This window comes from Schistocerca nitens, chromosome 9 (genome assembly GCF_023898315.1).
Source record: "Schistocerca nitens isolate TAMUIC-IGC-003100 chromosome 9, iqSchNite1.1, whole genome shotgun sequence".
Classification (NCBI taxonomy): domain Eukaryota; kingdom Metazoa; phylum Arthropoda; class Insecta; order Orthoptera; family Acrididae; genus Schistocerca; species Schistocerca nitens.
The window spans coordinates 220,363,613-220,382,482 of NC_064622.1; positions in this window are offsets into that span (position 1 = coordinate 220,363,613).

Genomic DNA, 18,870 nt, shown 5'->3' on the forward strand with positions numbered 1-18,870 from the left:
TTAAAGGAAGACAGTAATGATTTGACTGTAAGAATTTTATTATAGGTGTTGTAGGTGAACTGAAGACTTAAATTATAGGTGAAATATGTGAAGCGACGATTTATGGATTTTTATAATGAGGATACAATGAGATAATAAGAAGTGAGGATAGCGAACTTTTTATGATTATTATGCAGACATTTATAATTTATGATATGAAGTGTGGAATATTGATGTTAGGGTTGTTAGGGACTACGTGTTAATTTTTCCCTTGGTGCATGCGTTTTTGATTGTGTTTTGGTATGTTTCTCTGATGATCAGTATTTCTAATGGTTTGCGATAAAGTGTTATAACACGATAATACAACGCTATGAATCTACAGGATGAGGAACACTGTTTCAACAATATGCATTTTTTTTCTCTGTGAACAGAAACGTGAAGAACTGAAGATGCTTATTGCCATGTACTTGCTTCAAGGAATTTGCCATTTTGCTTGCGCTAATGACTTTTTATCATTCACAGTATAATACCATTTCTCATTCTTTTTCAGATATAGTTCACCGACTTCGTCGGAAAGACATAATTTATCAATTATTTTCATTGTGTACGTTTACTTCGCTTGTTGATAGGTATTAAGTACTCTTCTTGATACCACTTAAATTTTTCATTTGGACTAATTATAAGTAACTGGTACATACGTATGTAGGGTTTTGTGGTCACATTTTCATTTGCTTTATGTTTTGTGACTGACAGACGATAGACAAATACAATAATTCCTGTTTTCTATCCAGCAGCCAAATATTGTGCGCATTTCTTTTTTTTTTCCTTCCCTGTACCCTTTATCCTCATGCGCATTTACTCGAGTGCACAAAAAAAGGTACATTCTGCAGAAATTATGGGTGTACTCCCACATTACAACACGAGTAGTTCACTTATACTCACGTAAAAAGTAAAAAGACTGATAACAGTGTTTGCCTATCAATATTTTCACAATGCATTGTACCTAAAAATTACTATATTTTAATGTTTCTTTCCTTTCACGGCATAAAAGAGATTTCGATTACGATTATTTTATTTGAGATGTCACTACCGACACATCGGTATAAAATGTAATTTCGATGTTCGTAAGAAGTGTTTGTTATTCTTTTCCATGTAATTTTTGGGTTTACCATATGTACTTTCAGATAATTTTCTTTCACTGTATTGCAACAGAATATGTGGACTTCGTAAAAGTAGGACTTTCATGGACTCGCTTGGAGTTACTCTCAGCATTATGAGAAAGTTCGACGTATTACGAACGTTTTCTTTACCACGACATGACAATCGATTATCATGATTTTAGATGATTTCCTAGACATATGGTGAAAATGACATGACAGTACCTTTTCTGAGTGGTCTCGCTCTGAAATGTCACTGGATTTATTACGGACAAGTACTGCATTCACAATCTGCTCTCAGCCACCTCACAACCAATCATGATGCAACGCTTTCACATGATGAGTTATTACAAAGTTATAAGTGCTAAAAGATAATTCACCATGTGCTAGGTAGTGTACTGCGTCGACTCATGTCAACAGCTTCGGGTACAACAACCACGAAGAGACATTGTTTCGATACATATTTGCTACGTCCAAAAGATAATGTAGTCACAATCAATCTCACAAGCTTTTGTGCAGAATAACTACGAAAATAATAACGCTATGAATGTAATTTTCTTTACCACAAATGATGATTTATAAACAACTAACGGGTTCAGAATCCAACGAAGGTAGTTTTTAAAGGAAATTTCGTAGTTCTGACCTTAGAAAAGCTTTTAAACTGTATCGTGCTCTGGTTGTCACTCGCTCCGTCCCACTGCTGTCACCTAATGCCGAGCTCGAGGTATCGTACGGCGGACTGCCGACCAGAGTCCTCCTACACGCGGGATGTTGAAGGGCAGTGAAGACGAGTGAGGGGGTGAACACATCCGCCCAACGTGTCTTGAAACCTTGTTTAGAACACGTTTTTATTGTATGCGAAAATAATAAGTAATATTAATAAGTACAATTTGAACAACACACACACATACGTTCAGTACTACTAGTATGGTATCGTCTGAAAAGCAGGATGCCAAAGCAAGGCTGGCACATCGCAACGAAATCACAGAAAACGATAGTCGCCTCATGCCGTACTGGCGAAAGGGAAGCGTTGGCGTAGTCACGCGTCCTAGAGCTTCGCTACGCCATTGTAAAGCCGTCGGCGCACGGGACGAACTGGTTGGCCTGATTGTGCGCTCTCAGCGCTCTCCATAGGCTGTTGTCGGATTTATTTGGCTCGCAAACCATACAGTTCATTCACAAAAATGGATGCGCACAGAATTTCTACGTTAGCTATGTTAAAACGAACATTTCCTTTTCTCGCCTATGCTAGTCAGGTTGTTCTCTCTGTGGATACGTTAATAACAATTTTACTATACGTGAACATATCATAAGACAGAAATGGAAGGTACATTATCCACTGAGGAAAGACAGCTTATAAAAGGTCACCAAATCACACAAATACACACTTCTGGCATAGATCGTACTCATATTTACGTAACATCAAATACTACAGAAATTATTTCTGTTAACTTCATATGGAACTCCCACAACCTTTGGAAAAAGGCGAAGATAAAAAAAATTGAATCTTTCAAGACGTTAATCCATGTCCGAGCTAATGCTTGTTACTCTGACGCAATGGGTAGGGTTGTTTTGGGGAAGGAGCCCGGACAGCGAGGTCATCGGTCTCATCGGATTACGGAAGGACGGGGAAGGAAGTCGGCCATGCCCTTTCAAAGGAACCATCCCGCATTTGCCTGGAGCGATTGAGTGAAATCACGGAAAACCTAAATCAGGATGGCCGGACGCGGGATTGAACCGTCGTCCTCACGAATGCGAGTCCAGTGTGCTAGCCACTGCGCCACCTCGCTCGGTCTGACGCAATGCCTCAACCAACTACGCTAACCTGAAATGCGACCGCGAAATCGTCTTTTTTTTTCATTTTCTTGTCAGAAATGTTATTGATTCTTAATTATGTAACAAATCATAACAAGAGCGACATGTTTTCGTTAATCTTAAATGGATCATTGCTTTAAAACTGCTGTCTGTCTTTACACACGAGCTATAAAGCGAAAATAACTAAATACGAAAATTCTTTAACAATCATTATGTCTTTTCCAGCCTTTTTATTACAACGATTCATCTCGAGAATTTCAACGTGCTGGTGCTTAGAAACAGCATATAGTCATAGGGTGTAACTTATAACATAAAGCCCATCGAATACAGGCTTTTGCTGAACACGAAAAGTACAGTAAGGCGTCTTGCTTTCTGCTTGTGACGTAAGGAGCGTTCTTGCTTCCTATTGGGTCTATTTTACGTGGCACATTGCTGAAATATGCCGAAATATCGCAGAACTTATTTTGTTATGCTTTCTCAACCAGAAATAGTAGGAAGTGACGTCACAAAACTCGTTGAGCTCCACGTTAGCTGACGGCCTAAGTGATTGTCTGCTTACAACTGAGAAGAGGAACCCTCGGCCCAGTTCGCAGTCAACGGTCAAGATGACTTACACAGGCTGTCATTGTGTTAGATGTCTTATGCGGAACTTTAATGAAATCATTATGTCGGCTATAGTTCAGATAAAGAATCTTGTAGAGTTTGCATCATGCGATACTTCAACGTTCGGAGATACTCAGAACGTTCTTGGGGAATTGGATGTACAAGCTAATTAAATCTTCATATCTATGTTGTAATAAAGTGAGTTACTATCTGATGTGCCGTAGCTCTAGCCAATTTTTACCCGGAGCAAACCAAGGAACCCATCGTTGTACCAACGAGTGTGTTTTCGTCCGGCACAACAATGAGGGCTATTTTTTTAACTTCCGATTTCTTGCGAAACGAAAACCACAGTGAAAGTCAAAATGATTTGTTTGGAACATATAGCTACACTTTTTACTTCTCTACATAGTTGCCCCTCCGATTTAGACATTCGTCATACCGTGGTACCAAATTTCCAAAATCGTCCTCATAGAAGGCGGCCGCAAGCACTTTCCTCCAATTACCAATGCTAGGCTGAAGCTGTGCTGTCCTCATAGCCAGCGGTTCATGTGAGCGATGAGTTGAAGATCAGAGGGAACCAAGATGGGGCTCTATAGTGGGTTGTCAAACACCTTCGCATCGAAAACGCTCCAGGACCGTCATTGTTGCACCTGCTGTGACGAGCCGTACATTGTTATGAAGGAGGAAACGCATCACAGTTCCGTTATACAGGCTGCATGAAGTCAGGCAGAGCCCCTCAGCAAGCACATCACACTGGGCGACAGACTCTACTATTGTTCAAAGCATCTTTACGTGTTCACTGTGCTCTCAGAAATGAGAAGTGCGACGTGATGTAATCTACGGGTATAGGAGAGACAGTATCCCATACGGCAAAATATCTGCGCAAGCTTCTTCGGATTTTCAGTTTGGTTTTAGTTTCGCGAATGAACGGAAGCTGGAAAAAATACGTCTCCCATTTTAACTACCGTATTGATATACACAGACGATAAAAGTCATGGAATACCAATAAGCACGTAACTCGTACACAGATGAAGGGAGTATCGCATACGCTAGGTGACGATTTGGCGGAACTGTCATTTCTACTCAGATGATTCATGCTAAAAGCTTTCCGACGTGGTTGTAGCAGCACGACGGGAATTAAGAGACATTGAACGCTGAATGGTAGTTAAAGCTAAACGCAATGCACATTCCGTTTCGGAAATCGTTAGGGAATTCAGTATTCCGAGATCCACAGTGTCAAGAGTATGCTGCGAATGCCAAATTTCACACATTACTTCTCACCACGCACCACGCTGTCTTCACTTAACGGCCAAGAGCAGCCCTGCGCGACACAACCGCAGAAATTAATGTGGGACGTACAACGAACGTATCTCTTAGGAGAGTTCGGCGAAATTTGGCGTTACTAGGCTATACCAGCAAACGACCAATGAGTGTCTTTGCTACAGCACGACATTGCCTGCAGTGCCTCTTGAAACGTCCCCTTAGAAAATTATGTATTACTGTGCTGGTAAACCTCTTACGTTATTTGATTTACAGCTGAGCAAAACTGAACGTACTCAGAAATTCCTCTCTTTACTTATTCTGATCATCACTAAACTGACACACAATATTTCTTTTTTAGCGCAACGCAATGTGACTTTCAATAATCCCTACAAAAGGATAGCCCTGACTAACAATAACCTATACCTTTCATGAATCACTTACCTGACAAAAATCCTCGTTACTCAAACTACTGCAATACGAGGAGCGCCAAAACTTCCAGCTAAATAAAACATTCTAACTACTGAAGGTACTAATTACTGATAGACATAGTTAGCACATGAAAGATTTTGATAGAGAACAAACAATGTATTTACCTTAATAGTGTTCAATATATATATATATATATATATATATATATATATATATATATATATATATATATATATATATATATCAGTTCATGACATCTAATTTTACAAATTTCGTTTTTCTGACGGACACACGTCCAGATCGTCCGCTCTCAAAACTCTGCCATCTCTCTCCCCACATCCACCACTGGTGGCGGCTCACCTCCAACTGCACAACGCTACGCGCTGTTCACGTCCAATTGCCCAACACTACCATAGCGAATATTGCAACAATGCCAACCAGCCACAGACTGCACACAGCACGGCCAGTGATTTTCAAACAGAGCACTATGTGGCGTTACCGACATAAAAACCTAAACAGCCTACTTACACTCTCTTAGGTTCGTGATCACAGTGAAAGGAGCCCACTGGGTCACACTTGTACGTGGCACCCGAATATGACAATAATATTAATGTGAATTAAAATGAAACTAGTACACTGTAAACGATGTATGTGTCTGATAGGGTTTATAATGCGGGTCGCTGACTGTGTACAACCGTAGACACAAAGATACCGCTTCTGGTCTGAGATTGTAGTGTTGTAGTAAGAGAGCACTGGGCGCATAGTTGTAGGTAGTTGTCTGCGAGCGAAAGACGATGGAGTAAGCAGTTTTTGTGGTGTGCTGTGTGAAGCCACCAAATGTTATATTAATGTAGGTATGTCAGTGTTGTTGAAAATGGAAGTAGAAGTCTTCATGCAAGCAAGGTAATAATATTAAATAATTATGATTTTTGTTTTCCCAGCGCGCATAGATGAGTTGTTTGAATTGTTGTGTAACCATAGAACGTACGTAAACTAATTGATAAAAAGGCTAGTTAGATATTTACAGATCATATATTTTTCTAAGAAGTTGGAATTTTCTCAAATGTTTTCATTTATCAGCGAAAGGAATTTCATGTACATTTCAAGGCATTACGGCCAGCACTGCACAGAGGTACAACAATTTACTTGTTATGTGCACACCAAAGTTATCAGTATTGAACAGGGCCAGATGATTCAGTGCCTAAGGGGTTGAATGTATTTTACAGTGACTGTATTTCTTTATTGGTATTGGGAGTTACATTGTCCAAACTGTCCTTACAATGTTTTTGCGCTACACGACATTTGAGTTCAGTACCCATTCCGCAGTTAAGACATACATTCAACGTAATCGTAAACATTGTATCTTCTAAAAGAAAGTTACAATATCAGTATGACCCTAGAAGACTGGAGTACCGTGGCCTGGTACGATGAATCCCAATTCTTCTGCCGATAGTACGACTCGAGTGTAGCGCAACCCCACAAAGACATGGACCCAAGTTGTCAATAAGGCAATGTGCAAACAGGCAATGTCTCCATAATGCTTTGGGCTGTGTTTAAATTGGCTGGGCCCTTTGGTCCAAATGAACTGATCATTGACTGTAAACGGTTATGTTCAGCTAGTGGGAGAAACAACGAAGGAATTCCACAGCTGTTTGCAAGTGGATTGAAGAACGTTCTGGACAATTCAGGCGAATTATTTGGTCATCCAGATAGCCCGACTTTGAAACCCATCGAGCATTTATGGGACATAGGAGAGAGGTCAGTTCGTGCATAAAATCCTGCACCGACAACACTTTCAGAATTATGGAAGGCCATAGACGCAACATGGCTTAATCATTCTGCAGAGAACTTCCAATGACTTGTTGAGTCCATGCCACATTGACTTGCTGCGCTACACTGGGCAAAGATGGCCCTACACGATATTCTGAGGTATCTCATTACTCAGTGTACCACAGCTACATATACACTTCAAACTGAAAATAAATAAATCTAAGCAACTGAAGAACTGTTATGAAATGAGGTCAAGATTCCAGTGTTACAATTTTACGGTGTCAATCACTTTGAAGAATCGTGCGTCTCCTGCAAATGTACTTCCCTATAACGATTAAAATCCAAAGGAATGGACTACGACAGCAATGTTAGTAAGTAAATAGCGCTACGTCATTTTCTTAATGATGAACTAATTCGTGTCACTAATTTACACTACATTGGTGAATGGGAACACAAAAATGTTTAAATTACAGAGATCTCAGGCACCAGCTACAGTTTAGAAACCGCGAACATTGACGCAAAAGATAAAGCACCCTACCAATGCCAAAATTGTATTTCACGAACCTCTTAGTCCACTGTACAGTACTTCGTGCTGGGGCATTAGGCAAATGCAGTGGGGTGGACAGAGTGAAAAAAAAAAAAACTGTGCGTGTTAAAGTTCAAAAGCTGTACTTGCGGAGGGCCATGACTGCGTACTGTCAGAATTAAGGCTGACATGTTTGCGCTGGGTCGATTGCTGGCGCTGGTATCTTGGATTTGTGCTTTTTTCTCTTTAAAATGATGTTTCTTTGTAAGTTTGCATGACTTCCTCTCACGGCCGCAAGTGGGGCTTCGCGCGACGTAACGGTACCTCTGAAGCACGGATAAAAGAACCTTTCAGTGTTCTTCAAATGTTCCTAGAGCCAATTACATACTTGCGAAGACACTCCGTATGGTAACATATATCGATTAGCAGCCGCCGATGTTGCGCAGCGTCGAACGCCTTTCCGACGTCTAGGCAACGGAACCTCTCTCTTCACCTACATCAACCGTTTCCAAGATGTCGTGATCGAATAAATATTTGTGTTTCACACAAATGGTTTTTTATTAGTACGTGGTGATTCTTTGAGACTAGTCGGTTTCTTCCAGGGACTTCACGCCGTTTGACTTTATAGACTATGCCCCAACAGATGAACGTCTTCTACGTTGGCCTGTAAGAAAATTATTTTCACCCCTTCTTTAAAGAAGGGTGACCTGCACTCTTTTCCAGTCACGTGGGACTATTTTCTGCGCCCGAGAGTCTCGACAAACTGCGTTAGGAAATCAGCTGATACTGCAGCGTGTTGAACTGTAAATGTAACCGGAAGCCGACCGCGGTGGCCACGCGGTTCTAGGCGCTGCAGTCCGGAACCGCGCGATTGCTACGGTCGCAGGTTCGAATCCTGCCTCGGGCATGGATGTGTGTGATGTCCTTAGGTTAGCTAGGTTTAAGTAGTTCTAAATTCTAGAGGACTGATGACCTCAGATGTCAAGTCCCATAGTGCTCATTTTTGTAACCGGAATTCCATCAGAGCCTGGTATCATGTCCACTCTGAGTAGTCTTCATGTTTTTCTATAACATGTGTGGCAATAATAGTCTCAGAGTCTGTGCTGCAGCCAAGCATACAGTAGCCTCCTCATATGTAAATAATTTAAATGCAGAATTTGAAATTTCAGTTTTCTGCATGCCGTCTCCAGTTTCAACACAGGTGGATCGACGGGAGACTAAATAGAAAGATTGGACTCGTCCATTGACTTGGGAACCAAGAAGCGAAAATCTGTTGATAGAAATATTTTTTTAACTGTGTTAAGTTACACCCCAGTCGTTCCTGAACCAGAATAAGTACGGTTTTTGTATGTTTCCTGCATATTAAGAGGAAAGAAAAAGTTAGAATTATGTATTAATACCTTCAGCTGCTGACGGACGTTGATATATATCAATGGGTACAGGTGAAAATGTGTGTCCCGACAAGAACTCGAATCCGGGATCATGGCAGACACTCTATCCATCTGAGACACTGAGGGCACAGAGGATAGTACGACTGCAGGGACTATCTCGCGCACGACTCCCGCGGGACCCACATTCTCACCTTATATGCCGACACATTACATTCGTAGTGTCCCTACCCGACGCACTCATTACTCGTGGAAGACATTCTTACCAAGTCCCGTAAGTTCTGGAAATATGTGTCCATCCTCACAGAAGAAGAACGTCATGGCAGGTATTGCCAGAACTACTATATACTTCTTTGGATATGGTGTCTGTTCTCTCGGACATGTCCAAAGAATGGTAAGAATGTTTTCCACGAGTAATGAGTGTGTTTGGTAGGGACACTACGAATGTAGTGGGTGGACATATAAGGTGAGAGTGTGGGTCTCGCAGGAGGCGTGCGCGAGATAGTCCCTGCAGTCGTACTATCCTCTGTGCCCTCGGTGTCTCAGATGAATAGAGCGCCTACCATGTAAGCAGAAGATTCCGGGCTCGAGTCCCGGTCGGGGCACACATTTTCACCTGTCCCCGTTGATATATATCAACAGCTGAAGGTATAAATATCTAATTCTAATTTCGTTCTAGACGGCTGCAAGTCATCAATGGTGTCTGTTCTTTCGGGCATGCCCGAAAGAACAGGCACCATATCCATATAAGTAGAAAGAAAAAGTAGTTGCTAAATGATGCCACGCCTCTTTCTGTCTGCTGTCAGATGAGCTGTGTTTCCCAGGCTCCAGCAGAATTTCTTTTTCTTTACTCTAGTTATTCTTTGACCATTGCTTTGCAAATTGGTCAACCTGATGCTAAGCGAGTGTAGGTAACAGTTGAACATCAGTTTACCGTTCTGTTTCCGTTTTACTCGTCGTAATGACGTGAAATAGTACTTGAGTTTAGGAGGCAATTGTATTGTCTGTATAGCTCTACTTTACCCATGCAGATTGTAAATTTGGGGAGAATAATGAAGTTTAAAGGTAACAAAGGACCCCTGTAAACACGAGGGCTATCCACAAAGTACATTACGTTTTGGAATTAAAAATAAATAAAGTACTGGAAATTTTTTTTATTATATTCAGATGAAAGCCACACTTAAATACTACTTTTCTACATAGTTACCATTTAAATTAAGGCACTTTTCGTAGCGATGGACGAGCTTGGAAATTCCTTCGTCGTAAAATTCGGCCGCCTGCGCCTTGAACCACGTGGTTACCTCTTCTTGAAGCTGTGCGTCGTCATCAAAACGCTGCATAGCCAACCACGTCTTCATTGCTGGGAATAAGTGGAAGTCGCTCGGTGCCAGGTCGGGACTGTACGGCGGATGAGGAAACAACACCCACTTAAAAGATTCGAGAACTTTACGAGTGGCATTTGCCGTGTGGGCCCGGGCGTTGTCGTGAATCAGCAAGATTTTTGAGCCCAACTTTCCCCTGCGCTTGTTTTGTATTGCTCTTCTGAGGTTGTGCAGAGTTTGGCAATACCTTTGAGAGTTTATTGTAGTGCCTCTTTCCAGGAAATCCACAAAAATCACACCTTTTCTGTCCCAAAAGACAGTCGCCACGTGGTTGAAGGCGCAGGCGGCCGAATTTTACGACGAAGGAATTTCCAAGCTCGTCCATCGCTACGATAAGTGCCTTAATTTAAATGGCAACTATGTAGAAAAGTAGTATTTAAGTGTGGCTTTCATCTGTATATAATAAAAAAATTTTCCAATACTTTATTTTTAATTCCAAAACGTAGTGTACTTTGTGGATAGCCCTCGTATGTGTCAAAAGAGCTTCGAGTCATGTTGTAAGTATCTGAGAGCTAGTGCAGCTGCTGATGAGTATAGACATAATCATCCCATACCAATGTCATTAGCAGATGTTATAAAACCCATCTATATAATCTTAGCTAGCGAAAACTTGCTTGATTAATGCATCCAAGGAGAAGTCAACATCCCAATGAAAGTTTCTTAACTGTGTGTGGGAACGCTTGCTTAGAACAGTGCTTGTGCATCTCAAAGCACTAGAAGCTGGTGTCGTGAATGCAGTGTTGTGTTTCTGTATGGGTCAGCCAGGAGACTGAAAGTTTCCAGTGATATGGGCATAGAACGTGGCGTGAATATGAAGTCTGTGCTTCTGACTCCTGACCAGCTGAGGGAGAGGGAGGCGGAGAAAAGTGCCCTAAAAAAGACAAAAGAGGGTAGGATTCAAAACGGGGCCTCCAATCGTAAGCCGGAGGATACAGAAACCTGAAACGGTGAGAGCTGTGGACCTGAGGAGTTTTAAATTTGAATTTAGACTGAAAATATTTATCATAATCTTTTAAATACATTTTCCCGAAAGTATGAAATTTTCAGCTTTAAGCACAATTTTCTCTGAAACTAATACACGTATCGCAATGCAACTTGGTACAGAAATTAATTACACCACTTTCATTATGAAATTGTGAGAATCAAATAAAAGGCTTGATAAATATTTACACATTAATTTTTTTAAGTGTCAGTTTTCGTGGTCACATACTTCTACTGTGATAACAATGCTACTGTTATAAAAGTAAAACACTTTGATGAAAAGATGACAACTTATGCATGTTTCAATTCTGGTTTGATTTGACGAAAGTGTACCGTCGTTAGTGTGACCAACTATCGGAAATTCGCTCACGATCTGGTTCCCTTAACGTATGACCAAAACTTCTTAGGATTTGTTGAGAGATCTTCCTTTCTATTGTAGGCTTCACGCATGGCCCTTTTTACAGATGCACGAGTTGCTATTGACTTTTCTATATCAGCGTCCCTACAGTTTCTTTTGTAGCGAGAGTACACAGTCTCAGTTTTTGCAGCTTTCTCTGAATGGTGTCATTAAAACTAGATGTGTCCTGTCATCTTTTATTACTTCCGTTCACCGTTTGTTGTATCTATCTGAGTCCTGTTCACCGATGTTTATGCCGTCATTCGTCTGACTTGGTTCCTGTGCAGAGAAAATTACCCAAATAATTTTGCTGAAATAAACCTTAGTAAAAGTTGTATCCTTTTTCCAAGAGATTGTGAATGTCATTAAAAAAGTACAGGGTGTTTCAAAAACATTCATCCTATTTCGGAAGACTGTGACAACTAAATGAATGCAGATAGAAACTTGGACTGAATTCTTATTGGTCATAGGACTGCACAGATATTTTTTTTAATTAAGAAACTACCGATTTTAGAAGTGTTTATATCTTTTAGATACATGTACGTACAATCTTCGGGTACTTTTTACAGCTACGATTATAAGCAAAGTTCCCATTTACTCTTCACACAGGTTTAGTCTGCTCAGTGAGTTAAGAACGGGCTTGGAACGACGTCCAAGAAAGTTCTCGGACAAAACGGTTCCCTAGACCTTTGCTTACCTAAGATGAATCAAGTTTCTGGAAATTTCATTACTATTCTGCATAATTTAGAGTAAATGGGAACGCGTAAATCTCTAAATTTTCTTCTGAAGGCAAGCCAGCATTCCGCAAGGCTCTGTTCCCATACAATTCGACATTTGAAACATTCGTCGATCTTTCGTGTTAAAAGCTATCACTTCTTTAAACTTTAACCTATGAGTCCTTAAAATACTGTAAACCCCGGTTTTAACTGCACTGAAACTTTACCCCTTTATGTGAAATGTGACCTATAAGTGAACAAACACAATCCCACTGGCAAGAAATTTTCTGATAGAGCAACTGAAGCTTAAGTTAAACCACCATAAAGTAAAACTATACCCTTACAACAGATCACACGCAGCTATTCACTATATGTCTGTGTGAACTTCACCTTACAGGTACAATTCGAGGAATGTATTTGTGTTTACAATCTGTCTCCTACAACCCGTAATACACTGAAAATACTTCTGCAGTAATGTAAAATATCAAAGTCTTCGTCACTGCAACCGAGTACCTTAAAGTTCCATTGCAACATGAACTTCCGAATGACGGACTTGAGCATCAGTCACGGTAGCCTAACATTCCTTAAAGGCGTATCGCTTCCCGCACAGAAAGAAAGAAGGAAAGAAAGAGAGAGAGAGGGGGGGAGGGGGGTGTATAGTTCTTGAATCGTAACCGGAACACCCTGTACATACCTCGAATTGAAATTGCCACTTACGTTAACCTGCTTACCTTTATTAATTAATTAAGTTTCCTTTGGCAACCGTTTACAGATTTTTTCTACACTTTGTTGAAGAGGAAATACAAGTAATCGACATCAAGTTCATTTCACGTAGCACCAGCCCAGATAAACGAAGACTGTGCAATGGAATGACCCTTTCAGTTTCGATAAATGTGTCTGTCGAGCACTAATATCACTTAACTTCGACGTGGACCCACAATGTCTTCGGCCTTCAATGAGTGGTCATCACTACTAACATTGAATACGTGCAGTGCAGAGTCATCCTGGAAAGTTAACCACCGCCACTAGGTGTGCCTGTACTGATTCATTGGCTATCGTACTGTTTGCGAGTACCAAGTGCACATATTTGTTCTCCATCAAACCGAAATTGATTACCCTCCCTAATGTTATGTAAAACGTTAAAATAACATCTTAGAAATAATATACCACTATATGAGATACAAAACTAACAATCTAAAATCACTGAAGTCATATTAATCAACACCGAAATTCACAGAGAAGCTGAACATCATAACTTCGAACACAGTATACATATGCCATTATGTTGAAAACATTTCTTATCCATTTAATACTTTCAAACACACACATATGAAATCACAGAAATTATATAAGGCAGTGCTGTTCCCATTTATTTCAAAGAGGAGCAGGGATCATTGTATCATAACGTGAGGGCAGAGAAGGAAACATTTGGGTTCATATGCAAAATGATTAAATACAGGATCAAGCACTCAATCCTTCATACACAAAAATATATTAAGCAACAGAGGAGTTACCGCACCACCATATCCACTGAAACTACTGGAGATTGGGCAGAGAAGCAAGTCATCGCAATGAACAGGTGCAAAGACCGAGAAAATTCGTTAAATTAAAAAAAATAAAAATTAATAAAATCCCGCTACACATACAGTTACTCGTTTAACATCAAAGAAAGAGAGCAACCGACTACAGAAAGCTGTAGCATTCTACTGCAAAATACGATCAGCGTGTGGGCGGACAGAAACAATGGCGTAAGAAATCACGAAAAGACATAAAGCCGGAAACCAGAAAAATAAACAAAATTTAGCTACACGTGTAGGTAGTTGTTCTACGTAAAAGAAGGAACACATTGTGATACTGGAAGTTATAGCATCCGACATGACTAGAAGAGCACGAGGGTCCACACAAAACAATCACGTATGAGTAGACATCTCAGAATAATCCAGTGAGCACGTCGTAGAACACTGACGAACTCGCAAAGTACAAAACCTGACAATTTAGCGACAGAAACCATACTTTGATAAAAAAAAAGTCATCCGTATTCAAGGAAACTACTGAAGATGTGAACAGTTAGGCAAGACTAAAAAACCAAAAGATATCGATCCTATCACAGTATCAGACGAAAACGTAGCTGAGACAAAGACCCAGTTACCAAGCTTGTTATAAATCGCAAAATTAAGAATTCCAAAACTGTGTTAACTAAAGGCAGACTTTTAATTTACCTAAGGTGTTCAGGATGAAACAACTTGATACAGAAGCTAGTTAAGCACAGTTCCTTTGTCATAACGACCCACATAGTAGCCAAACTATGTACAGACAGAGAATAGTAAAGTGGCCTAATATGGGGTTGTTTTTGATTTTGTCTGCCACCGCTAACACCATTAAGAATCAAGTACTTGCACTATGTGATCAAAAGTATCTGGACACCCCCAAAAACATACGTTTTTCATGTTAGGTGCATTGTGCTGTCACCTACTGCCAGGTAATCCATATCAGCGACCTCAGTAGTCATTAGACAAAGTGAGAGAGCAGAATGCGGCGTTCCGCGGAACTCAAGGACTTCGAACGAGGTCAGGTGATTGGGTGTCACTTGTGTCATACGTCTGTACGCGAGATTTCGACACTCCAAACCATCCCTACGTCCACTGTTGTCGATGAGATAGTGAAGTGGAAATGAGAAGGGACACGTTCAGCACAAAAGCGTACACGCTAACCTCGTCTGTTGACTGAAACAGACCGTCGACAGTTGAAGAGGGCCGTAATGTGTAATCTACCTAGACCATCACACAGGAATTCCAAACTGCATCAGGATCCACTGCAAGTACTGTGACAGTGAGGCGGGAGGTGAGAAAACTTGGATTTCATGCTCGAGCAGTAATTGCCAAACGACGCCTCACTTGGTGTAAGGAGCGTAAACGTTAGACGACTGAACAGTTGAAAAGCGTTGTGTGGAGTGACGAATCACGGTACACAATGTGGCGATCCGATGGCAGGGTGTGGGTATGGCGAATGCCCGGTGAACGTCGTCTGCCAGCGTGTGTAGTGCCAACAGCAAAATTCGAGGGCGGTAGTGTTACTATGTAGCCGTGTTTCTCATGGAGGGGCTTGCACCCCATGTTGTTTTGTGTGAAATTATCACAGCACAGGCCTACATTGATGTTTTAAGCACCTTCTTGCTTCCCACTGTTGAACAGCAATTCGGGGATGGCGTTTGCATCTTTCAACACGATCGAGCACCTGTTCAAAATACACGGTCTGTGGTGGAGTGGTTACACGACAGTAACATCCCTGTATTGGACTGGCCTGCACAGAGTCCCGACCTGAACTCTATAGCACACCTTTGGATGTTTTGGCACCGACTTCGTGCCAGGCCTCACCGACCGACATCGACACCCCTCCTGAGTGCAGCACTCCGTGAAGAATGGGCCGCCATTTCCCAAGAAACCTTCCAGCACCTGATTGAACGTATGCCTGCGAGAGTGGAAGCTGTCATGAAGGCTAAGGGTGGACTAACAGCATATTGAATTCCAAATTTCCGATGGAGGACGCCACGAACTTGTAAGTCATTTTCAGCCACGTGTCCTGGTACTTTTGATCACATTGTGTATATCAACATATGGGATTCTAAGATTATGTTTATTATGCTTTTAGCTTGTTAAATGTAAAATCTTTCTTTTGTGGTTTATTTTTAGAAAATATCAAAAGCGGTTCCCAACATGGGGGTGGCTTCTGTAATCTGTTATCACCTTCTCTTAGTTTTCAGTTAGATAATAATAAAATCAGTTATTATTAGAATTAGTTTAACAAACTTTCCATAAACACATAGTGCACTGTTTTAAGTTATTCAGGCACAAAAAGAAAACACTTAAATAAAAATTATTTTCTTACTTTAAATCAACTAAAGTAAATCAAATGGAAACAGCTAAAGTGAACACATAGGGTTTATAATTCAGTTATTTACACTTCATGAAATTCTTTTTCGGATTATCTGCACAGTCTACGTGAGACCATTTCAGCATTTTTGATAACTTATCCACTCTTCACTTGACCATCATCTGAAAACTAGTCTGCACAATGCACTCATTCAGCATGAACTTCATCTTCGCTTTCATTTCCCCAATCGTCATCCTCTTACAGAGAAGAAAATTCTGGATCTTCTAGAGAAGATGGAGTTGGAAGATCTAGAAATTTTCTTCCTCTTTTCCCCTTTCTTTTAGCAGGACTATTTGACATTCTCTGTGCGTAGGAATCCTTCTTCATAACCTTCTTGGACCATTTAGTGTGTGTAGCCCTTACAGTTTTTTTTATCAACTCTGCCGATCTTATTCATTTGACTACTTGCCAGTTATTATTTACGTGGCGATGAAGTTATGATCTTCACAGAACCTGCTCTAGAACTTCTTTGGACAGCGGCGTTAGAAGTAGATGGCAGAGAACTCAGGTCTGCAGATCACACCAATCAACTTGACGAATGAATTTATGATCTCGAAGAGTTTTGTTCAGAACAACCTGCCAAGTCATCAGTAGTGGCATTGGAATAGGATGACAAGAATCACATGTCTGCAGCATTCTCAATATCCATTGCTGAAGCTATAGGCGTATTATCAGTTGTTTGAAGACCACTGACAGGTGACTTTTGATTTGGTGCTCGGTAAGTGTTTCATTTCCAGAGTATACAGCAAGTTCATAGCTTCCGAATACATTTCGGTTCAGCGGATAGCTTCCACTTCTTCTGAAAGAGTTAAGTACCGTTTCAACCGTTGCAATGCGGAAATATGCACTGGCAAATAATTTTCCAACCTGGCGTATTGCAACTACGCGAGGGAAATTATTTTTTAACCACTACTCAGTTTCCTGGCAGTAGAAAATCTTGAGTGGTTTCATAGACGCCAGGTCTATGGGTTACATCTTACGAGAGCTGTGGGTGGAAGACATACAATTGATACTCCATTCCCCTTCGCAGCTCAATGTCAGCCACATTTCTAGTGTGGGAGTAATGTGTCAAGTATGAGGACGACAGAGACTGATTCTGTCGGTTTTACCTCTGCAATAAAATCTCTGAACCACTGTGTGAAAATGTCTACTTGTAGCCACCCTGAAATATGATGGGCATTGCTTGACCCTGGTGGAGCTCCTTCCATGAGATCTATTTGCATTTTTTTGGTTGGAAATACAATGTCCAGAAGCATTTACACAAGCTACAACAGTAATGAGGCAGCTACGCTCTGCCGGTGTCAGTGAGACCACCGATCTTTTTGCTTTTAAGGCAATCACTTTAGTGTTTATATGTTGCACTACACTGATCCCCATTTCATCGCAGTTATATAAACGATTAGGATGTAAATTAATTTTCTGCATTTCTGGTTCTAGTAAGTTGAAAAATATATTCACATTGTGCTCAGAAAAGGATTTTACACGAGCCATCGAAATTCTCTGTGGGATTCTAACAGACAGTGTTGATGAATGGCGTTTTAGAAATCCCAGCAACCACTTTTTGCCATCAGATTCGGTTTCTTCATTGGAATTATTTGTAACATTTTTTTTCCACGGCTAAGCGGTAAGACACTCGTCCTAAGTTAGTCCTGGTTACTCCAAACTACCACTCCTGAACTAACAGGCAATGCCTTACCACGTCAGATTCAAGATCCGATGGAAATACAAGCTAGACTTCGCCAGAAGATGATGGTTACGAAACTCATTGAAACGTTGCGACAAGACGACGCCACCACTCGAGTGATAACCCGAGAAGAATTTATCAAATACAGGCTTTCTTCCTAATTCTGTAATAATATCTTCAGTGTCAGATTCTCGTATTTCCTTGACATACATTTGCTATGTTCTTCGTGGTACACAGACATAGCTAGCTGCTTTTAAGTAACCTATTGCTTTGCTTAAAACATCTTCCACAGCTCCGTTCATTTGGTCTGTATCCCAAATCTTTCTTTTCTTCAGTGAAGCCACCTAATATATCTTCTTCATTTCGAAAATAATATAAAGAACATATCCTACTATAAAGATAAATTTCGAAATAAGCTCCCCAAAATATTGGGTACCCCATATTAGATATCACTAACTACCCAATAGTAAACTCACCACCATCTGCACATCCCTTCATAACCATATCCTGTACAGATGTACTAAAGTGTATAAATACTGAAAGACCATGTACTTAGCATTAAAACGAATTAAATAAAGCACTTATGAAATCAAAATTCCCATCTTCCAACTACGATTCAGCCTGCTTTCCGTAACACAACAAAACATTTGATGGTTGACACAAACAAACGCATGCAGCCACAAAGAACTACAGCTCACCACTTGCTTCTGGTCGTAAGATGGTATAGTCGCGCATATAGAACAGGTTCTGATATTTGCCAGTAGATGCCAGGTATCAGCAGCAATAACTACGTACCTATATTAGGCGGTACCGTCATATCATGAGCCTTTCCCTACTACTCGTGTATAAA